The sequence below is a fragment of the Siphateles boraxobius genome, unplaced genomic scaffold, assembly GCF_051911475.1.
Source record: "Siphateles boraxobius isolate OS27281-9 unplaced genomic scaffold, OSU_SipBor_1 25, whole genome shotgun sequence".
NCBI classification, from domain to species: domain Eukaryota; kingdom Metazoa; phylum Chordata; class Actinopteri; order Cypriniformes; family Leuciscidae; genus Siphateles; species Siphateles boraxobius.
The window spans coordinates 30439376-30461017 of NW_027508866.1; the positions used below are offsets into that span (position 1 = coordinate 30439376).

The 21642-nt window shown below is 40.6% G+C and overlaps 2 pseudogenes; both read left to right on the forward strand.

Moving 5' to 3' along the window:
- The first annotated feature begins 4817 nt into the window (after window positions 1-4817).
- Window positions 4818-5885, forward strand: LOC143749590 (trace amine-associated receptor 13c-like; annotated as a pseudogene).
- A 2766-nt stretch (window positions 5886-8651) lies between these two features.
- LOC143750411 (trace amine-associated receptor 13c-like) overlaps window positions 8652-21642 on the forward strand; it is a 71548-nt pseudogene continuing 58557 nt past the window's right edge.

Consider the following 21642-nt stretch of genomic DNA (forward strand, 5'->3'; position numbering starts at 1 on the left):
TTACCCAAGACCCTATTTGTCTCCACACTCACATGGGAGGTCGAATCGAAGGTCAAGACGGCCTTAGAAGGGGTAAGGCCTCCGCCCGGTTGCCAACCGAATCGTTTATTTGTGCCGGAGGGATTACGGTCTGACGTTATTCAGTGGGGTCATTGCTCCAACGTGGCTTGTCACCCATGAGTGAACCACACTAGTTTTTTAGTCAAACAACGATTCTGGTGGCCACTTATGGCTCGTGACATTCACAGTTTCGTTTTGGCTTGCTCGGTTTGTGCCACTGGTAAGACTTCCAATCGACCCCCAGATGGGTTACTTCAACCGCTGCCTGTCCCTTCGAGACCCTGGTCCCATATCGCTCTAGATTTTATTACCGCCCTCCCGCCCTCCTAGGGCAACACGGTCGTTTTGACTGTGGTGGACCGGTTCTCCCATGGCGGCTCATTTCATTTCCTCACCCAAATTACCCTAAGCTAAGGAGACAGCGTTGACAGTCTTAGATCACGTCTTTCGCTTACATGGCCTCCCGATGGACGTGGTCTCCGACAGGGGACCCCAGTTTGTGTCCAAATTTTAGCGAGAGTTTTGTAAGTTACTGGGAGCGACTGTTAGTCTGTCTTCAGGGTTCCATCCCCAGAGCAATGGCCAAACCGAGAGAGCCAACCAAGATCTGGAGAGGGTGTTGCGATGTTTAGTTTCCAAGAATCCTTCATCATGGAGCCAACATCTGTCTATGGTGGAGTACGCCCACAATGCATTTCCAGTGTCGTCCACGGGTCTATCTCCGTTTGAGTGCAGTTTAGATTACCGGCCACCAATTTTTCCCAATCTGGAATCCGAGGTCGCGGTCCCCTCCGCTCACGCCTTCGTCCAGTGGTGTCACCGCACTTGGACTAGAGCCCGTGAGACTCTACTCCAGGTGGGGGCGCGCACCAAGGCTAAAGCCGATCGCCACCGGTCGAAGCCTCCCGTGTACGTCGTTGGTCAAAAAGTGTGGCTTTCAAAAAGGAACATTCCTCTCCGCTCCGTTTCTTATAAACCTGCTCCCAAATTCATTGGCCCGTTCACTGTGACAAAGATCATTAGTCTGGTGGCAGTCCGCCTCAACTTGCCTCCAGCGTACAGGAGGATTCATCCCGTCTTTCACGTTTCTAAAGTTAAGCTCATGTTTCATTCTTGCATTAATCCGCCAGTCCCGGTTCCCCCTTGTCGCGACTCGTAGATGCAGGGCTGGACCGGGACTAAAAATCGGCCCGGGCATTTTGGCCCAGACTGGCCCACTACATATAATCATAAACACAACCGATCTTTTCACGCCCCTGAATATGTATACTAACTCCTATTAAAACCACTAAAGCCATGTAGCCTAATGAGTGAGTAGGAATGAGTAAGAGTTAATAGATGAAATAACAACTAATTGTAAAATACAATCGAACTACTCCACAATGATGAATCATGAAACAAGCTATAAGCTGCATTGGCATAGCAATACCAGTGTTTGACACAGGATTTTTGGTAAATCTGTGGTGGGTGAACTTCTGTCCCTTTAGGGGGGTTCGAGGGAGCCCCCCGTAAGAAAAAATTGTGCTTTTTAATGTTAAATTCATCTATCTGGTGCACTTTGAGAGTTAAAAATTAAGAGCTCCAACCCATAATCAGTGTGCAAATTGAACAAAGAAAAACTCAAAACACTTTTAGCTGAGATATAGTGTCTGTCTGCATTACACTACTACACAATAATAGTTATAATATTATAGCCATATAAAACAAATGCACTGAAAAATAAAAGGAACTTTCATAATTAGTTTTGTACAAATTTCCATGCTTTAAAGAGATAAAAACATGATCTTTTATTTAGGTGGAAAACATGGTTTACAAACGCGTCTCATTACAATTCTAGTAAAATGCGAAATCGTCAACTATGCAGATGTGTAAATAATGCGTATCTGGGTAATGGGTTCCTCACTCATTGCCTCAGTGTTCTGAAAATAGCCTATAGTTCTGCTTACCACAGTTCTCTACACTCACTTATTCTCTCCTGATCCTCCTCAATATCCTCATCAGACACTTGAAGGGCCCGTTTCTTTTTTTCACGCTATTTCTCTGCACATTCCTGGCGTTTCTTCTCCATCTCTGACTATTTTGACAGAGACACACTGACACTGCACGCGCGCTCAAAGCCCAAAGAGGGAGGAGTTTAAAGATGTGATTGGACCACCCTAGTGCCAATCAAGAAAATAACCAATGGGCCGCTGATCTTCGTGTTTCACGAAGCTGTGTTTTTTTTGTCCAATGCATTACACCGGCACAAAGATCCCAACGCCGCCAATTAAGCAAAACTAAACGAATGGGCCGCCGATGTATGAGTATTATGGGCCGTTTAGACAAAAAAATTGTTTTTATATTTTTTTTAAAGAATGATCTGTAGGCCTATCGGCCCAAAAAGCACGTCGGCCCACCGGGCAAATGCCCGGTATGCCAGATTGCCAGTCCAGCCCTGCGTAGATGGGGAACCCACATATTCGGTCAATCGTATTCTGGGCTCTAGGCGGAGGGGACGCGGATTCCAGTATTTGGTGGACTGGGAGGGTTACGGTCCGGAGGAGAGGAGGCTAGAGACATCCTAGATCACTCCCTTATGGATGATTATAATCGACAGGTAAGGGAGTCTGAGAACGCCAGGAGGCGTTCTTAGGTGGAGGGGTACTGTCACGGTTCATAAATTAATTGTTTCCTTCTCGTCTTGAGTTTATGTTGTTGTGTAGTGTGCATGTGTAGTGAGCGTGTCCGAATGTCATTGTCTGATCAGCGTCATCTGATCGCTATCACTTCACCAGCTGCTGTTAATCTCCTCACCCTTTAAATACTCACTGTTGCCTTATCCACTTTGTAAGATCGTTGTTTGATGTGTTCCATTTTGGTGTTCCAGTCTCGTGCCTCTGTGTTCCTGCCTTGTGTTCTTCTTGGATGTCGATCTGTGTTCACCACCTCACTTCGTCTCTGCACCTACTGTTCCTGTTCTGACCATCAAAGTCCCTGCGCCACCTGCATTCACTCTCCTGTCTGGACTTTCTATTTCACATAACCAATAAACTGAGTTACTTGCAATTGCTTCCTATCCTTCTTCATGACAGATACAGGGCAACATAACAGCATAATCACATATCAGTATGTACATGAGCACACCGTTAGCAGCCGTAGTGACAACAACTGTTAGCAAATGCAGTCAGATCAGAATAGCCAATTGCACTTAAGGATACTAGGCAACATATAAGCAGTAATCATATATCAGTGTGTACATAAGCACAGTGTCAGCAGCCGTAGCGGCGTCACTCACCGAAAGCACTTGTTACGCGATTTATGGCGGCACATTGAACTTGCACGTCCCTTAGTACAGTCAGCCATCATAGGCTGCACACGAAGTCCTGGAATGTTTGTCTGCGACTGACCACTGCACTGAGACAGGAGGGTATTCATCTCACGTGAGTGGAGGGAATTTCATCCTCCTTACACAACCAACCACTTCACTGATACCCCATTTTCACCAAAGCATTTTGAGAGCCTTTTCGGAGCCTGTGCCTACTCGCGAACCAGTTCTTTGTGTTTCGACAGGCAAAGAACCAGTTCTCGGCCAGGTAAATTGGTTCCAAAGCGGCGCCAACTCTTTGCTGGACTAGAAACGTTCTTATACCACGTCATGCTTACGTCGGGGGCTGGGGGAGGGGTTTAGAACACAAATGTGTTCTAAACGTCGTCTTCTGACCCCAATATAGGATTGTAAAGCCAAGAGAAACATCTGCAGAAAGACGATGTAGTCCGCTATTGTAATTGTTATGCTTGAAGTTGGCGCAAGCGTTTCTGGGAAAGCCAAGACGTATGGCAACGTACACAGTGATGTAACAACATTGTTCGCTGGGCTCTCTAGTCAGTTGAAAAACAAACAGGTTCTGAGAAGGTTCGCAAGTTGAACCAACTTTGAACCAGCACCAGTTCCGAACCAGTTCAAAGGGGTATGTTCAAAATATGTGAAAGGGGGTTGTTTAAGGTTAGGGGGTTGTCGTGGAGTGCTGGGAATTTTTTACTCTTTACACGACAAACCGCTTTACTGAGACAGGGGGCTGTTTATATTGTGTGAGTTCTTTTCCATAGACAGTAGGCCGCGCCTCTGAGGCGAGGGGCTGCTTATCGTGTGAAAGATGCATGAATGAAGACCCATGTGGGACCTGTACCGACATGAGGATACTAGCTGTGTTCTCCGCACTCGGCTCGCAGCTCTACTACGGAGGGGAGGGAATAACAAGCTGGACTTTCTTTATAACAAACAAACAATCCTTTCTTTGCTGCCGCTCGGCGTCGGGGGAAAGCATGATACTGGCAGACCATACCAGGTAAAGACCACGGCTCAGCACTGCTCTAAGGCAGGGAAAGCAACGCAGTATTGTCCTGAAGATTTGTCCTATCGGTGACGCAGTGTCGAGAGATCAACTCAAAAGGGAACTGCTTCGGAGCATTTGCGCCCCGGTGTCAACCGTCCCATCACTACTTAAGTCTACATTTATGGCTATTTCAAGTCAAGTCATGTTTTAGTTAAGTTCTTCAAGTCTATGTTTTGATTTGGTGTCACATCAATAAACTGAACGTGGGTTCATCATACTCGCCTTCAGTGGACCTTGTTACAGCATCACAGATTGTATTACTCATTCTTGTCTTTTGTATAGTATTCAAAGTCATTTTACGGTCAGTGTTGGAACCATTAGAAGAAAATAATTATTAGGCAGCATTAGAGTGGGTGGTAGATTGGTGGTTTGATCTAGACAGTATAAATGAAAGGACAGTAAGGAGAGCAGAACAAACTCCTAACAGGAGGAGACTCACTCATGGCCTATGAGACAGAGGATCATGAGACCCAATACTGCTTTGCCGCAATCAACTCATCATGTATCAAGGGAAAACGATCCACACATGAATACAATATCATGTATGTGTTTTTTTCATTGCTGTCAGCATGGACTGTGTTTCTGAATCTGCTGGTGATCATCTCCATCACTCACTTCAAGAAGCTTCACACTCCAACAAACCTGATTATTCTCTCTCTGGCTGTGGCTGATCTGCTTATTGGACTTATGATGGCTGTGGATGCCATCAAGTTGATTGAGACGTGTTGGTACTTTGGAGACACTTTGTGTGACCTGTTTATATTAATCATGGCTCTGCTCCTCTCAACATCTATTTGTAATTTAGTTTTAATTGCTGTTGATCGCTATGTGGCTGTGTGTCACCCTTTACAGTACCCACAGAAAATAACCACAACTAAAACCTTAATAAGCATCTGTCTCTGCTGGTTTTTCTCCTCGGCCTACAATATTTCCTATGTGGTTAGTGGCAGAATTTTTGAACGTTCACATAGAACTGACACATGCTATGGAGAGTGCTATTTAATATTTAATTTTTCATGGACAGTCATTGACCTGTTCTTTTCTTTCTTGTTTCCTTTGAGTGTGATCATAACTTTATATTTGAGGATATTTTATGTTGCACATCAGCAAGTAAAAGTTATAAACTCTCTGATGAAGGGTGGTAAATGTGTAATTGAAGGTTCATTGAGGAGGAAATCTGAGAGTAAAGCTGCTCTGACATTAGGAATTATTGTGACAGCTTATCTGCTGTGCTTCATTCCATTTTATATCTTGTCTTTAACAAGTACTACAATAATCTCTTCTGCTACAATGACATTTCTATTATGGACTATATATGCTAACTCAGGCCTGAATCCTATTGTCTATGCTTTATTTTACAGCTGGTTTAAAATATCGATTAAACAGATCTTGACTCTTAAAATATTGAAGCCATCATCCTCTCTCTTAGACATATTTACAAATTATTCATGATTCTTGTAGGAGGAATGGTTGTTGTTGTTTTTTTTTTCTCCTTTTAATAAAGCAAAAACTAATGTATAGTTATTATATCTAAGTTCCTAAACTGAACGTGAACACTAGATACCAGATGTATATGTGCCATAAGCTCATTAACAGGAAAAATGTAATGTAAGGTATTTAAAATGAAGGTAAATAATTACATTTACCTTGCAATTAGAATCAGATGTGCGTATGTTAAATTAGTTTGAGAGGCAGGTATGGCCATTACTTTAATTCCTTAATTGTGGGTATAATTAAGTCAACATTTTTTTATTAGTGTTTTATTTGATTGCTATGTATTTCTATTCTTATTAATGTATCATATATTAACTTGCATGTTAACATTTTAAAGTCACATTGTAATGAAATTGAATTGACTCTCCTCTGCTTTTTGTATCTTTGTGGGGCACATGGAGTGGAAGCCTATAGAGAGCATTTCCAAATCAGTCACTTGTGAGGTTCCATGACAGTTAGAATACCACTGCCTACTTATGTAGGTTGTTATACATAAAGTATCTGTAAATCACACTATTTATATGTAAATGCATCAGATATTATTTAATCAAGCCCCTGCCCCTTTTGTCTCAAAATGTATCGTGCCCCTCTCTGATAATTGTAAATAATAATTATTATTATTATTATTATTATAAATAGTATAATAAATAACAATACACTTATACACTTTTGCCACTTATAATAATAATTTTAAAAAATATGATATATTATATAATTATTTTGGTGGGAGCATTTGGCGGAGATGAAGTGCAGCGCTATGTGCAGCAGTTCACCGTGAATCTTCAAACTACAAGAGCAGCAGGCAATGTTAAGCTAATATGGTTGTTACATTTATCCTACCATGATACTGTAAAAGTTGCTACAGCATGCGAGTTATGCCTAACTAAAATAAAAGTATAACTCGATTTCAGCCGCATTCTGAGTCTGACAATGTCATTCGTTTTTATCCAAGGCAAGTGTTATTAACTTAGGGAAATACATCTAATGAAATTAAATCTTAAATCCATGTCCAACTCTAAATTGTAAGGAATTTATATCTTTGATTTCATAGTAACACTTTATAATAAGGTTAATGTGTTTATTATTCATGTATTAACTAACATGAACTAACCATGAGCAATACATTTGTTACAGTATTTGTTAATATTAATTAATAATAATACACCTGTTAATTGTTTGTTCATGTTATGTCACAGTCAGTGCATTAACTAATGTTAACAAATACAAATTTTGATTTTAATAATGTTTTAGTAAATTCTGAAATTAATATTAACTAAGATTAATAAATGCTGTAGAAGTGCAGTTCCTTATTAGTTAATGTTAACAAATTTAACTAATGAAACCTTATTGTAAAGTGGTACTGATTTCATGATAGCTAACACTATACGCATATAATAGGCGACATACATAAAATTTACAACATCAACAAAACTAAACATGAATTCCTCATAATTACCTTCTTGATTCTCACTGTTTTGTTTGGTAAAGTAGCCTACATGATGATGCAACATTTTAGCTCTTTTGGTTCTACTCTCTTGAAGTCAATGGGTTTTTGGTTAAATGCTTGAATGCTTTAGGTCTGTGTTTTGATATCTGTATTTGATAGCACAAGCTCAAGATATTTTCACTTTTTCTTATAACACTCTTATTAATTCTTTTATAAGTATACTATAATACTTATAATATAATACTCTCTTGTGATTTTTTAAGCTTTCACTTGTCTTGTAAAAGGCGGTTGCTTACAAGTTGCTAAAAAAGGCTACAGAGGTTGTCGTGGACATTAAATTTCATTAGCCGAACAGGTAAACTTATCTACTCACTAATGGGCTTTCACAGTCTTGTTGTGTTTATAATCGCTCTCTTGAAAACTTTAACTTTCAGGGAAATTGTAAATCGCAATTTTTTTTTAATGTTGTTGTCTGTTTGCGAAAACTTCTGTTTTTAGTACATGGTTGTCATCTAAACGTACCCTGAAAGAGTTGTTGGAAACTTAGTGATGGTTAAAGTCATGCAACCGTGGGGTTGTTCGTACGCTTCAAAATTCATAAAAGCTGTGTTCTAAATAATATTTAGTAATATTAAAATAATTCCCTATTTTCATTTGATGTGTTATGCATTCTAATTGTATCAACATATTTCCATAGAATGCCAAGGAAATAAAGGATAAAAAGGAAAAAAAAAACTCTTTTTTCTTTTTTGCCCTTTTTGGTCCTTCCGCCCCTGCCCCAGAGGAGGTCTGTGCACGCTACTGAGACAACACCTGATTTAAACAGCTAGAAACAATCGCTTGGCTCATCATAAGGACCTACTGTAGTCCTATGTGACCTACCCATATTGGGTCTGTGGTCACTGATGCACCTATAGTACAGCAGACAAGACTTCACATGAAGGTATGTTAGTGACTATGGTGCAATCTTAGCACAAACAATTCAGACACTGTGGCAATCTGTAATACAGGAACTCAATATTATAGAATAATATTTGAAAGTAAATAATTTTTTTTTTATGTTTTTGCTGGCTGATAAGTCAATATTCTTATACTTTGCATTGACACCTATTAGTGTGGATATTGCATCATGATTTTTATCTTTCATTTTGTCTTTAATGTCTTTAATGCACAGCAATTTCAAGGGTTGGAACAATTAAAAGAAAATAATTATGTCACCATGCATCATCAGAGTGGGCGGTAGATTGGTTGGTCAGTCTGATCCAGACCCTGTATAAATGAAAGGACAGAAAGGAGAGCAGAACAAACTCCTAACAGGAGGAGACTCACTCATGGCCTATGAGAGAGGATAATGAGACTCAATACTTATTCCTGTGATCAATGCGCATTACAGGACATGTGGTTCTGATTACATAAGTGTGATTCTTATGCCAAATTTACACTGCAAAGGTGGCACAGAAGTGCATCAGATGCAGCATTTAGGTGTCTTCACACAGAGTGTTTGTTGTTGCTCTGAGTTGGCACAAATCCATTTACACAGCAATTACAACTGTATACTAAAGGCTGAGGCAGGTCAAAGTTTATTTATTCTGGCTTTTAAGCAGCATTATGTCTTTACACATAATTTTGAGCAGACAAAGATCAGCCTACTCAGCTGTGTAAAGATACCTTTAGTTTTATCAAATTTTTATTCCATTAAGTTTATGACATTCAGTTTTGTTGAAGTAGGTATTGACACTGTATTACCTGGTATCTAGAATCTGATGCCGGGCCATGCACAGACATTCTGGGGGGCAGGTGCTCATATAAGAAAAAAGTTACTTTCATACTTCTTTCTTTATTTAATTAAGTAAATATGACCTTTGTTGGCATTATTCTGGAATTGGTAAATGAGAAAAATGAATGTTGTGCATTACTAAAATAAATTATACTATTTAATATCACTTGTATTATACTACAGATGCATTGGCATTGCAATTACAGTTGCAGTAATGATGTTGTGAAATTAGTGCTTTAAATGTAAAATTTTGAATATAGAAATATAAAAATAATTATTTTTTTTAATTAGTAAGTCTTAGTAAGTGTGTTCAACCGGTGGCGATCGGCCTGGGCCTTGGTTCGCAAACCCACCTGGAGGAGAGCATCCCTGGCTCTTCTCCAAATGTGTCTGCACCTCTGGACGAATTTGTGAGCAGAGGGAACCGTGACTTCGGATTCCAGGCTAGGAAAAATTGGTGGCTGGTACCCTCAACTACACTCAAACGGAGACAGGCCCGTGGACGACACTGGTAATGAGTTAGGAGTGTACTCAACCCATGAGATATGCTGACTCAAAGAGGACGGATTCTATGACACCAAACATCGCAACCCTCGTTCTAAATTTTGGTTGGCCCTCTCCGTCTGACCGTTACTCTGAGGATAAAACCCAGAGGAAAGACTGATATTCGACCCCGCAACCGACAAAACTCCCTCCAAAATTTGGATATAAACTGGGGACACCTGTCAGAGACCACGTCCGTCGGGAGGCCATGAATACGAAAAACGTGGTCTATGACAGCCACCGCTGTCTCTCTGGCAGAAGGTAATTTGGGCAGAGGGATGAAGTGAGTAGCCTTCGTGAACCTATCCACCAGGGTTAAAACCACCGCGTTACCCTGTGAAGCAGGGAGGCCAGTAACGAAATCTAGCGCAATGTGTGACCAGGGTCTCAAAGGAACTGACAACGGTTGTAGGAGCCCAGCAGGGGGTCGAGTGGAAGTCTTACAACTGGCACAGACCGAGCAGGCACAAAGAACAAAAGAATCGGGGCTGAAACAAAGCAGTCCTTGAGTTTAGTAAATGCAGTTTCAGCTGCACTAGACCACCTGAACGTCGTCATGGTGGAGGTCAAAGCAGTCAGAGGCGCGGCTAGTTGGCTGTAGTTACGAATAAAACGCTGGTAAAAATTGGCAAAACCCAGAAACCTCTGTAGGGCCTTAAGGGAATCTGGAGTTGGCCAATTCACCACTGCCTGAATCTTGTTGGGATCCATGCGCATCCCCTCAGATGACACAATGTATCCTAAAAAGGGGACAGACTGTGCATGAAAAGCGCATTTCTCCACCTTGACATAAAGCCCATTCTCTAACAGCCTCTGAAGCACTCGTCTGACGTGCTGAACGTGTTCCTGGAGAGACAAAGAAAAAATCAATTTGTCATCCAGGTAAACATATATGAACTGTTTGACCATGTCTCTCAGCACGTCGCTGACGAGTGCCTGGAAAACCACGGGGGAGTTGGACATCCCAAAAGGCATGACCAAGTATTCAAAATGCCCCTTGGGGGTGTTAAAGGTGGTTTTCACTCATCCCCCTCCCTGATGCGGACCAAATGATAGGCATTACGAAGGTCCAACTTTGTGAATAAGGAAGCGCCCTGCAGTCTCTCGAAGGCCGAAGACATCAGCGCCAAAGGGTAAGTATTCTTTACCGTGATGCTGTTCAGCCCTCGATAATCAATACAAGGACGGAGGGTACCGTCTTTCTTACCCACAAAGAAGAATCCCGCCCCAGCTGGAGAGGAGGAAGGGTGGATGAGTTTGGCTGCTAGAGAATCAGAAATATATTTCTCCATGGCCTCCCTCTCCGGAGCGGAAAGTGAGTATAATCTGCCCTTAGGCGGAGACGTACCTGGCAATGAATCTATGGCACAGTCATAGGGACGATGTGGAGGAAGAGAAGCAGCCCGAGACTTACTGAACACCTCCTTCAGGTCGAAGTACTCCCCGGCACGTTAGACAGGTCCACCTGTTCACTCTGCAACACAGAATAAGACACAGAAGAACAAGCAGACACCAAACAAGACGCATGACAACTCTCACTACAAGACATGATCGTGTTCTGACGCCATTTTATGTGAGGGTTATGGAGAGTGAGCCAGGGGTGTCCCAAAACCACAGGAGTGAAAGCAGAGTCAATGATTAGGAACCGAATCTCCTCTACTTGATTCCCTGACGTGATTAGACTCACCGGTCCCGTACAGTGTATGATGGAAGACCGGGGTTGTGTTCCAGGTTTCGGTCCATGAAGCTGCCCTGTGCCCCAGAGTCAACTAAAGCGTCACACCGATAATGAGACATGGCCCACTGCAGCCTGACCGAGAGGAGTGTGGATTAATGGGAGGATTCCTCCAAGGAAATACCACCCGTCAGTCACCTCATTCCTACTGACAGGCTCTGGCTTTTACCGGGCATTTACCCGCAAAATGTCCCACGGCTCCACAATACAGGCAAAGTCTCTGTGCTCCTCTCCGCTCCTTCTCCTCCCGGGAGAGACGAGCTCTGCCCACCTGCATGGGTTCAGGATCGAATGAGGGACCAACCGTATCGCAGGGAGGGATGACCGGGCGCATCTCTATATCCGGGAACCAGCTTCTATGTAGCTTGCGGTCTCGACGCTGCAGGCGTGAGTCAACTCGAATGGCCAAATCAATCAATCCGTCTAACGTTGTTGGTAAGTCCAGAGTGTAGATCTCGCTCTGGATACGGTCGGCCAACCCATGCAGAAACATGTCCCACTGCGCTTCGCTGTTCGATTTACACTCCTTGGCCAGCGTCCGAAAATCGATGGAGTAATCTGCCACCGACCTGTCCTCCTGCCGTAAGTCCGGCAAATCTCTCGCCGCTTCTCTGCCAGACACCGCAAGATCAAACACCTTCCTTAGCTCGTCACTGAATGTCTGGAATGACTCAATGCACTGATGTCCCTGTTCCCAAACTGCTGTTCCCCATAGCCCAGCTCATCCAGACAGCAGCGTTATTACAAACGCTACTTTAGAATCCTCAGTGGGAAATGACGAAGGCTGAAGGGCAAAAAACAGCGAACACTTAGTCAGAAATGTACGAGTTGGGGCTCACCCGAGTATGTAGCAGGAGGTGGCAGACGAGGTTCTGTGGTGTTGGCTGATCAGACTGTGGGTGGAACAGACCTTGAAGCTGGGTGGTAAGTTCGGAGACCTGCGCTACCAAGGCCTGAACTGCTCGACCGGTCGCCATAATCTGCTCATCCTGGATATCAAAAAGAGCGTTGTTGTTCCTCAAGATGACTTTTCACATTCACTTTCACTGGATCCATAACTGGTTAGATCGTTATGTCAGGTATGAAACACAATATCCAATAGCGAATTAACAGTTTATTGAATATACAAGAGAACAAGACAAAAGGCAGGCTGGAGAGTGTCTTGCCAAGCTGAATGAAAAGCAGAGGAATGAGGAAGTTTGATGCATTGTTTTGAGGTGATGGGGCGTTTACAGGTTCACGTTACTTCACATGGACAATTTGCATTTGAATTGCGTGTGCGCGCGTGGGTGTGGTCACATTAGAGATAACGAGCACGCTTGAGAAACTGGACCTCTCATTGGTTTCATATGGATTACTAAAACAGAGAATATTTGTTTTTAACATGAATTACATCTTTCTAAAGACATATCTCATGTCTTTGTGGCAAGTATTCGCTGAGTTATAGTAAATTTTCTGTCAAGTTTCAGAATGGACTTTACACTGAGAGAGATGGCAGAATGCACATCATGTTTATTTTCTTTATTTTACTAAAATCAAAACATTTTGTTTTTAATATGAGTGCATACAAATAAAAGACATTTAACAGTTTTGAATAATATATAACAATTATATAGACAAAAGTTATCTGAGTTTCTTTGGCACTGATAAAACAAGGGAAAAAAAGAAAGAAAAAAAAAAAACAAGGCTATCGTGATGGCTGACCCCTGGAGTTAAATCTGCACAGAAACCATTCAAGCCACAGCTGACAAAGACTGTATCGCAAATAGCTGTACATAAGCACTTAAGTTTCTGACTGATTCTATCCAGCTATTTAAAAATTAAAGGATGCATTATGTACGTGTGACTGTGAGGGACTGAGAGACGACTCTGAGAGAGAGAGGGATGATGTGTTCCATTCAGAAATAATCACCCTATTCTTTTCGACTTTATCATTCACTGTGAGAGCTTTGGAGCCCTGGGGCTCAAAAATAATTGGAATGATTTGGAAATCATTTACAGTTTTTTGTTGTTTTATCTGTTGATAATGATTAGACTATGAAAGCATCATTTAGGTAGTTTGGGACCCAGTGATTGTGTTTGTGTGTGCATGTGCATTATACAATACTACAGTTATATATATATTATTTAATGAATAATGTCTTAGTAGATTTGTATTCTACTCTTTAGAATAGAAAATCTTTTAGAAATATTTTTAGACATGTTTAAATAAAAAAGGAACTCTAATTAAAAACAATATTGAGCTCTGCTTCTATACCCTCATAGAACTTGGGAAGTAAGTGATTTGGAACACTCTACAGCTCTGCACACCACACAAATAGTGCTACTAATGTGGAGAGCAAAGAAGTATAATGTATAAATCAAGCTTCATGTTTGTTCAGGGAGGCCACGCCAGTCAAATTCACATCAGTTCACCCATGATTTGACAAGTACCTTGTTACAATGATCCTTTAAATTCACTCTATTCAGCCACCTTGTTAATGCTAGCTGCATTTAGACTCAACTACAACTTAGCTGATGGATGTCAGTGATTCTAGGCTAGTAATGTAATCTTGGTTACCTCTTTAGTGTATTTTCAATTGTATTAAGTCACGCTATCTTACAATTATGTGTTACTATCAAATATGTAAACTACTGAGTAGTGATTATCACCAAGCAACTGTCAAAATGATTGTTGACCATGTAATTGCTTGACCTCTTGGCCTTTCCCCACCCTGTGCCCTAGCGATTACCTTGACCCGGCTCCATGCCCTAGCGATGACCCCTGGGTATCCTCTGGGGATGAAAATGACCTATGACCATTGAGTAATTGGCTAATGTCTGTGACCTCATGAGTATAAGGTGTCTATTGATTAATTTTTGAACTTTGACAAGTTATAATGGAAGTCATGAAGGGTTCATTTTGAGTTCTGACATCAGGTTGTGTCACATGCAGCTCCCTCCCACCCGCCACATTCCAGTACAGGGGGATTGCAGGGACTGTGGAAGTGAGAAAAAGAGATGTTCTAATAATTAAACTAAATTTTAACAGAACATATGAATATGAATCACACACACACACACACACACACACACACACACACACACACACACACACACACACACACACACGCGCGCACGTATATTTCACAAGACTTCACTCTACCTGCAGTTGAAAAAGTTGAAAAAACATTCTGCTTCTTTAAAAGAATATAAATGAAATGATTATAAAATAAATATCTTACTAAAAATCTACTGAAACAATGATTTTAGTTTAGATAAACTAATAAAAAAAATCATCTTACATTTTTAGAGAGTTGAAGTATAGCTCCTAACATATAGTTGTCCATACAATGTATGAATGGGGTTTACAAAAATACAATAAGTTAAATAAAAAAGATCCCAGAGTGTTTCTCTCTCACACCAGTGTTTGACAGTCTGTGAGACAGAGGGGTGGGGTGTGTTAAGCGTCCAGACATTGTGAATGTTTGGTTTTTCATAAGACTTTAAATTAAAATATATATTTTATTTATCAGGGTATATGTAAAATAATTTGAAATTTAAAGTGTAATAAATCATCTCACCCATGTAAAATGTTCAGTAATTCCTCAAGTTGTATCTGTAATACAAATCACCACGTATCTTCAGAGAGAGCAACAATGAAGAGATTTAGAAACTGTGGAGCCTAGGGCTGTCCCCATTGATGGGATGCTTACAAGGTCGGTGTAGTGTGCTATTCAAATTTCTGTGACCTATCCTTAATCTGGTCATAACTATTTATTCTTTTCTATTCCCTCCCCTATTCTTAACCTGTTAAGGTCGTAAACCCGGTGTTCTGTCGATCTGTCCTACCTTGTCAGTTTTTCCTACCGTAGCGCAAAATTATAGCCATATCTATCGGTTCATCCTACCACATCGTAAAATCCTACTGCGCGTTTCTGCTTCGCGTCTGTGACTACATAAAATATTTCAGTGTAACTTTGCCGAATATTCTTATTAGGCCATGGTACGGTGATTTTACAGTGCAAAGTAACGTTACCTCATCAGATTGTCCTATGAAATAAACGGGTAGGATGATTTTACAGTGCAAAATACCTCATCAGATTGTCTTACCAGTATGAAATAAACGGGAAGGATGATTTTACAGTGCAAAATGGCTTTGTATGAATGTGCCCGTAAACAGTTCTCATTACTGCTATATATCTTTGTATAATAAAAATTAACATAAATAGAGAAAAACTTACCTCAGATGAAGAAGTTCTCACGCAAGTAGTAAAATATTATGGGCGTGTTGTTCAGCGTGACAAAAATGACGCAAAATTGATGTGCGCATGCGCAGTAAGCCTTGGTAGGACAATCTGACGGGTAGGATGGAATGTCAGGACACCGGTACCGTCTTGGAATTGCGTTATTAAGATCGTTATTATGATCGCCCTTTAATATTTAAAGGTCCTGATGAAACATTAACAGTCATATGTGATATCATTACAAAGCTTAGACCCTCTACTTTTCACACAAACCATCATTTTTTAATTCATTTTACATATTGCATAATTTAAATGTTTAAATTCCTCCACCCGCAACCGAAATACCGATCAAAAGTAAGTGTGATTATGAATTTGAATATTGATGGCATTGGTCAAATTTGATGAACAAAGGCAAGTCATATATCAAACAAAACCTTTCTTTCTCAGGATTTGTGCTATATGGTTTATTTAGTTGACATAATACAACAGATCAAATGATTGCAGAATTAATCGCGAAGTACATCTTTGATATTTGTAAACAAACTAGGAAAAGCGTTGCACTTCGTCTCCGATTACAGCATGTCTGAGCTAGTAGTCAAAAATATACATAGACTTTCACCTTAGACTGTTTTCTTCACAATGAGTCCATTTTCACCTTCATGTGAGTTTCGCTTGAGAAATAATCCCCCGTTGTGTCTCATTTAGTCCAGTAATGCAGGAAATAAATCATTGTTTTCATACGATCCACATGATATGTTATCGTCGCCGGATGATGATGAAGTACGCATCATTGGAAAGCTTATGATCTCAGCATTACATGAACATGTCGTGGACACACCTTTCCTCTAAACCAACCAGAGTCTGAGATATTCAGCGCGCATTTTTACCTCAGAGTAAAAAAAAAAGTAATCAGATCTTCTGCGGCGTGCAGTTTTGACGCACTCTTCTCAGATCTAATTTTTTTCTACCCCATTACTTATTTATTGCATGTATTGAGTCTCTTTTGAGAAGAACATGAAACATATATGGGAATATTTGTATTTATATGGGAAAAGTACTTTTAGCAAATAGTAAAAGTGAGATTTTTGGTGTAATTTTATTTTTTGCAGCCGGGACCCAAAAAGACACTAAAAAGCCACTTTGTCTCCCTTTGGTTTCAAAGCAATAACTTTTGAAAGCAAAATGTTAGACACATAATATTTTTTTCAGTGTTTGGTGACATCTAGTGGAATCAAATGGAACTTATAATATGTAGCTGTTGCACACAATACCAAAATTATACACTTTCAAAGAAAGATTCAAAGAAAAAACACACAAAAGCGCCTACTTTTTTGTGTTTCTTTTGATATTTTAAACACATACAATAATTTTTATTTCATTTGACACTTGATTTTGTTTGTTTAAAGGGTTTCCTATAAAATGACACCAATTATTTGCATTTACTTCACTGTATGTGGGTATGGGGAGCCATCAGATTTCGGTATGTCCAATTTCATGCGGAATTCCAAAATAAACCAAAGAGTTTAAGAACAGCCCCAACTTTATTTTGAATAGCATACAAATGTCTCCCTTTAGTTTCCCTGTCCCACTGATGTTGCCAATCTCTAATGGCTTCTTTCCATATTATACTCTTTCCTTCAGATTTTGACAGCTTAATATTTGCTTCAATATTCTCTTTTTTTATAGCTTGTTTGGCTAATTTGTCCACTTTTTCATTTCCCACAATGCCAATATGAGCAGGAATCCAAGTCAGTTGAATCTCATAGCATTTTTCCCTTATTCTTGTGTACTATATTGTCAACATCGTATACAGTAAATTCTGATGACTATTAGATATACCAGTCATGTGACTGTATGAAGCTGACATTGAATCACTTCCAAATTCTGATTATTTCAATCCATTCTAGAGCCATCATAATAGCGTATAATTCAACTGCATACACACTCAGATCATTTGGGGTTCGTCTGCTTACCTCACCTCTTTGATTAAAAATGTAAACTGCAGATCCAGTCTATCCTGTTTCTAAGTTCCTTTGATCCATCTGTATAAATCTAAACATACTCTTTATATTTAAAGTCTATAAATCTATGAAATTCCACCACCAGATTTGTACTATTGCTTACTGCTTTGATTCGAAGTAATTTAAAATCAACTTCCATGGTTTCTAGGTTCCATACCAGTGCATCAGGCCATATTACAGTTGGGCAGAATTCTTTTTCATACACTTCCAATTCTCTAACTGCCTCATCCCCTATCCACCCAAAACTGAACTTTTGTGCTCTCTCCCTTTCCCAATTAGCTTGCAGTATTATTTTAGTTGGATGACTATCTCCATGTCCTTTTAGATTTACCCAATAATTTACAAGCAATAGTTTACGTCGGATGTTCAATGGAATTTCTACCGCTTCAACCTGTAGAGCACATACTGGCGATGTTTTTACTGCTCCTAAACATATTCTCAGTGCTTTAGCCTGCATTACATCAAGCCTCCTAAGTACAGATTTGGTTGCTGATCCATATGCCACACTTCCATAATCGATCCTTGATATGAAAGCTTTAGCATAAAGTTCTGCCAGAAAGACTTAATTATTACGTCACTTATTACCTTCACATCTATCCAATCACGTCCTTATACTCGCTGTATAAAAGATTGGTACTTCCACACGTTTGAGTTTGCAGATGCTGTCGGGACAACTATCCCAGACAGCACTTCAGTCTAACCAACGTTGGCAATTGGAGGGCACCAGCGGCAAAGTATCGGAAGGGGTTTTCCCCTGCACACCAAAAAAACTTAGGTGAGGAAACCATCGGCGGGATGATTCTACAGCCACTCCAATTAATGCACACTCCGGAGATCGGCGGAGGAACCGCGAGGAACCATTTTGCCGATCCCGCTTCTTTTTTTTCTTTTTTCCACAAATGCTGCAGCTTACTAGATCTACGCAACCGTGGTCCACATCAAGCCGGTGGTGTAAAAGCGAAGGTATGTTGAGCTTGTGTAGATCCGTACGCCGCAATTTATTTTATATGATGATAATACCCAACAAACAGACAAAAGTATTGCCTTTTTTAACCAAGGGGGCGTTACACGTGCAAACGCATGCACGTTTGCACGTTTTTATGCTCGTGATCAAGTCTACACAGAAGCATCGCCTCGGTAGCAACGGACTCTCTTGTGATCAGTTAGTTGTTTATCCATTTCAAACACACAATTTCCAGGCCAGTATGTGATTATTTTGTTCTGTGTAACTTGTTACTTATTTTTTTATTGAAAAATATTATGTTAGAAAAACGTCGAGTTTTCTGAGAAATGTTTTCGATAAACGGATGACAGCAATTGGCCCCGGCCTGAGGATTAACGTTAACGTTACGTGTTTTTAGACATGGTTAGTTGTTATTGACTTGTTGACTTTAGTTACTGGCTGTTAATATGTTCGCATATTAAATATTTTCAGTGTGTTGTTTTAGACAGTATTTTTAGATGTGAGGGGAACTCGTTTTTCTCTTTCAGTCTGAGGTGAGGTAAGTTAACGTTAAGTTAACGTTAAACAGCCAGGTTAAACTAATAAACGGTCATAAAATTGACGGACTTCGTCACAAAAATGACATCTGTCCTTTTATAATATTAACCCCTTACACTCTGAAGGCATTTTTAATGATTTTGTCTAATTGACATGCTTAAAATTAAAGGCAGCTCTTTTGTTGTGCGTCTCTATGGTAACGTTAAAAGTAAACCTGTCAATCAAAGAGCTCAGTTTAGTAGGCCTACAAGCGCATCTGTAGACTGTAGACAGTCAGACAAAGAAGTGGTTATGAAGTAGTAAAGTGATAGTAAGTGAAGTAAGTGTTTTTGGACACACACCTATTCATCAAATATAGCCTTTATTAACCTTTGGAATTTAAACAAAATAGAATAATTGTTTTTTCAGTGCTCGATTTTCATCAAAATTACAGAAAAAGTTTGATAACCACTGCTGTGGGGTCACTCGTTTAGCTCTGTTAATTGGACCTGGGTGATTGTAACCCGTCTTGTCTTTCTGCGTTGTGTTCTGGGTTGTTCTCAAGTAAACACGGAGGCACGGGCAGTCACAATGCAGTTTATTATCTGCGGTCATAAACAATATGGCAATGAGTGTTGCGTGACATCAGGTTAGCATCTCAGTCAAATCCAGCATTGCTCTGCCTCTATTCACATTAATCACATTTAACCTCTTTTCATACAGAAAAACTACATACATTTGTAATCAAAACAAATACAAAGAAAATATCACAGATATTCCCAATAGAAAAACACATTGTAAATTCCCCTTAGTCATACATTAATTCCATTATATAAACTACACATATATTCATTGAGTCATCTCAAACAAATATGCACAAACACAAAAAAACATACCTGCGGTCATAAACAATATGAGTGTTGCGTGACATCAGGTTAGCATCTAGAAAAAATAGCATCACGTCAATACAATGTTAATGGCCTGCCGAACAGCTAGCTCACCACGTGCTGCAGCAGCTACCGAACTGCATTTAACATATAAAAACACAATATCGCGGCTCGTAGTTCATTAAGACTACTGCAAGATTCACTCATCATCATATACACTCTTACACGGTGATAAGTCAACAAATAAGTGATAATATCAACTTATATATCCGTTTTATTATCGGAGAAACCTGACGTGAACTCACCTCAGTCAAATCCAGCATTGCTCTGACTGAGGTCAAACTTGCGCGGCGCAAGTCCCCGGTCTGATGACGTCACACGCACACACTGCACTAACCCGACGCGCAGGCAGAATGAACCCAAAACGAAACTCCCAGTAATACAAAAAGAAATATATTTTGGTGGAATTCATAAGTATACAAATAAACCTGCTACATTCACCCCCCCTGAATTCCACCAAAATAACAACACCCCTGAATTCCATAATAAAACCAAAGATGCATTAATGTAAACACACTCGTACCCAGACCAAATAACAATGAGATCTAATCCCAAAGTTCAGTAAAAACTATCCGTAAAACAGATCAAGAGAAAAAAGAAGGTTGATCAGGCCCTCATCCTCTCAGGAACATAAAGGTGCAGCCTACACCCCTAAACATCTGGTCCCCTGGCTTGAAAAACCCCACAGTACGGTTTCACATTCAAGGATGGAAAAACAACAACAACAAAAAACTTAACGATGTGCACTCTAAATCAAACTTTGAGTCACAGTAGAGTCAGCATGTGAGCAGGCTTGAGTGGGGGTAGAGTCAGTCGGACTCGTATCAACGTCAGCAGGTTCATTTGACTGAACAGGGTCTGGGTCAGACAGAGTCGCTTCAGGTGGACTGGCCATGTCTTCATGAGTGCGAGACTCGTCCTCAAGTTCTGGAATAGAAGCTTCTTCAGCTGCTGAAGCCTCAGCAGCTCGATCTGGGTCTGACAGAACCCATGAGGACGTCCGTGCCAAGGAAGATTCTCGTTCCAGATTGCTCAGGTTTTCCGCATCTCCACAGACACTTGAGCCTTCAACTTCCAATGAGCTGACCAGAGACTGATTCTCCAGGGTGTCTCGGATAGGAAGGAAGCTCACGTCAAGCAAAAGGTTCCTGTGCACAACCTTGCTTCTGCCAGAGGCATCACTGATCTTGTAAATGTGAGTCTTGGGGTTCCGCTCCACTACCGTATACACTGCAGGTTCCCACTTGTCGGCTAACTTCTTCTTTCCTTTTTCTCTCTTGTTCGCGAGCAGCACTCGGGCTCCAATATGTAAGGAAACCCCTCTGACCTTTTTATTGTACTGATGAGCCTGCTGTCCCTGCTCTTTAGTGGCATGCTGCTGGGCGATGTTGGCTGCCTCAGACAGGTAAGATAGCAGGGTCCTTGAGTAGCTGCTGAAGTCTGTCACAGTGAGGTCGTGCAGAACAGACTGTAAGACATCATCAACTGGGAGCCTCGGAACACGGCCAAACATCAAGTGGAAGGGTGCATAGCCGGTTG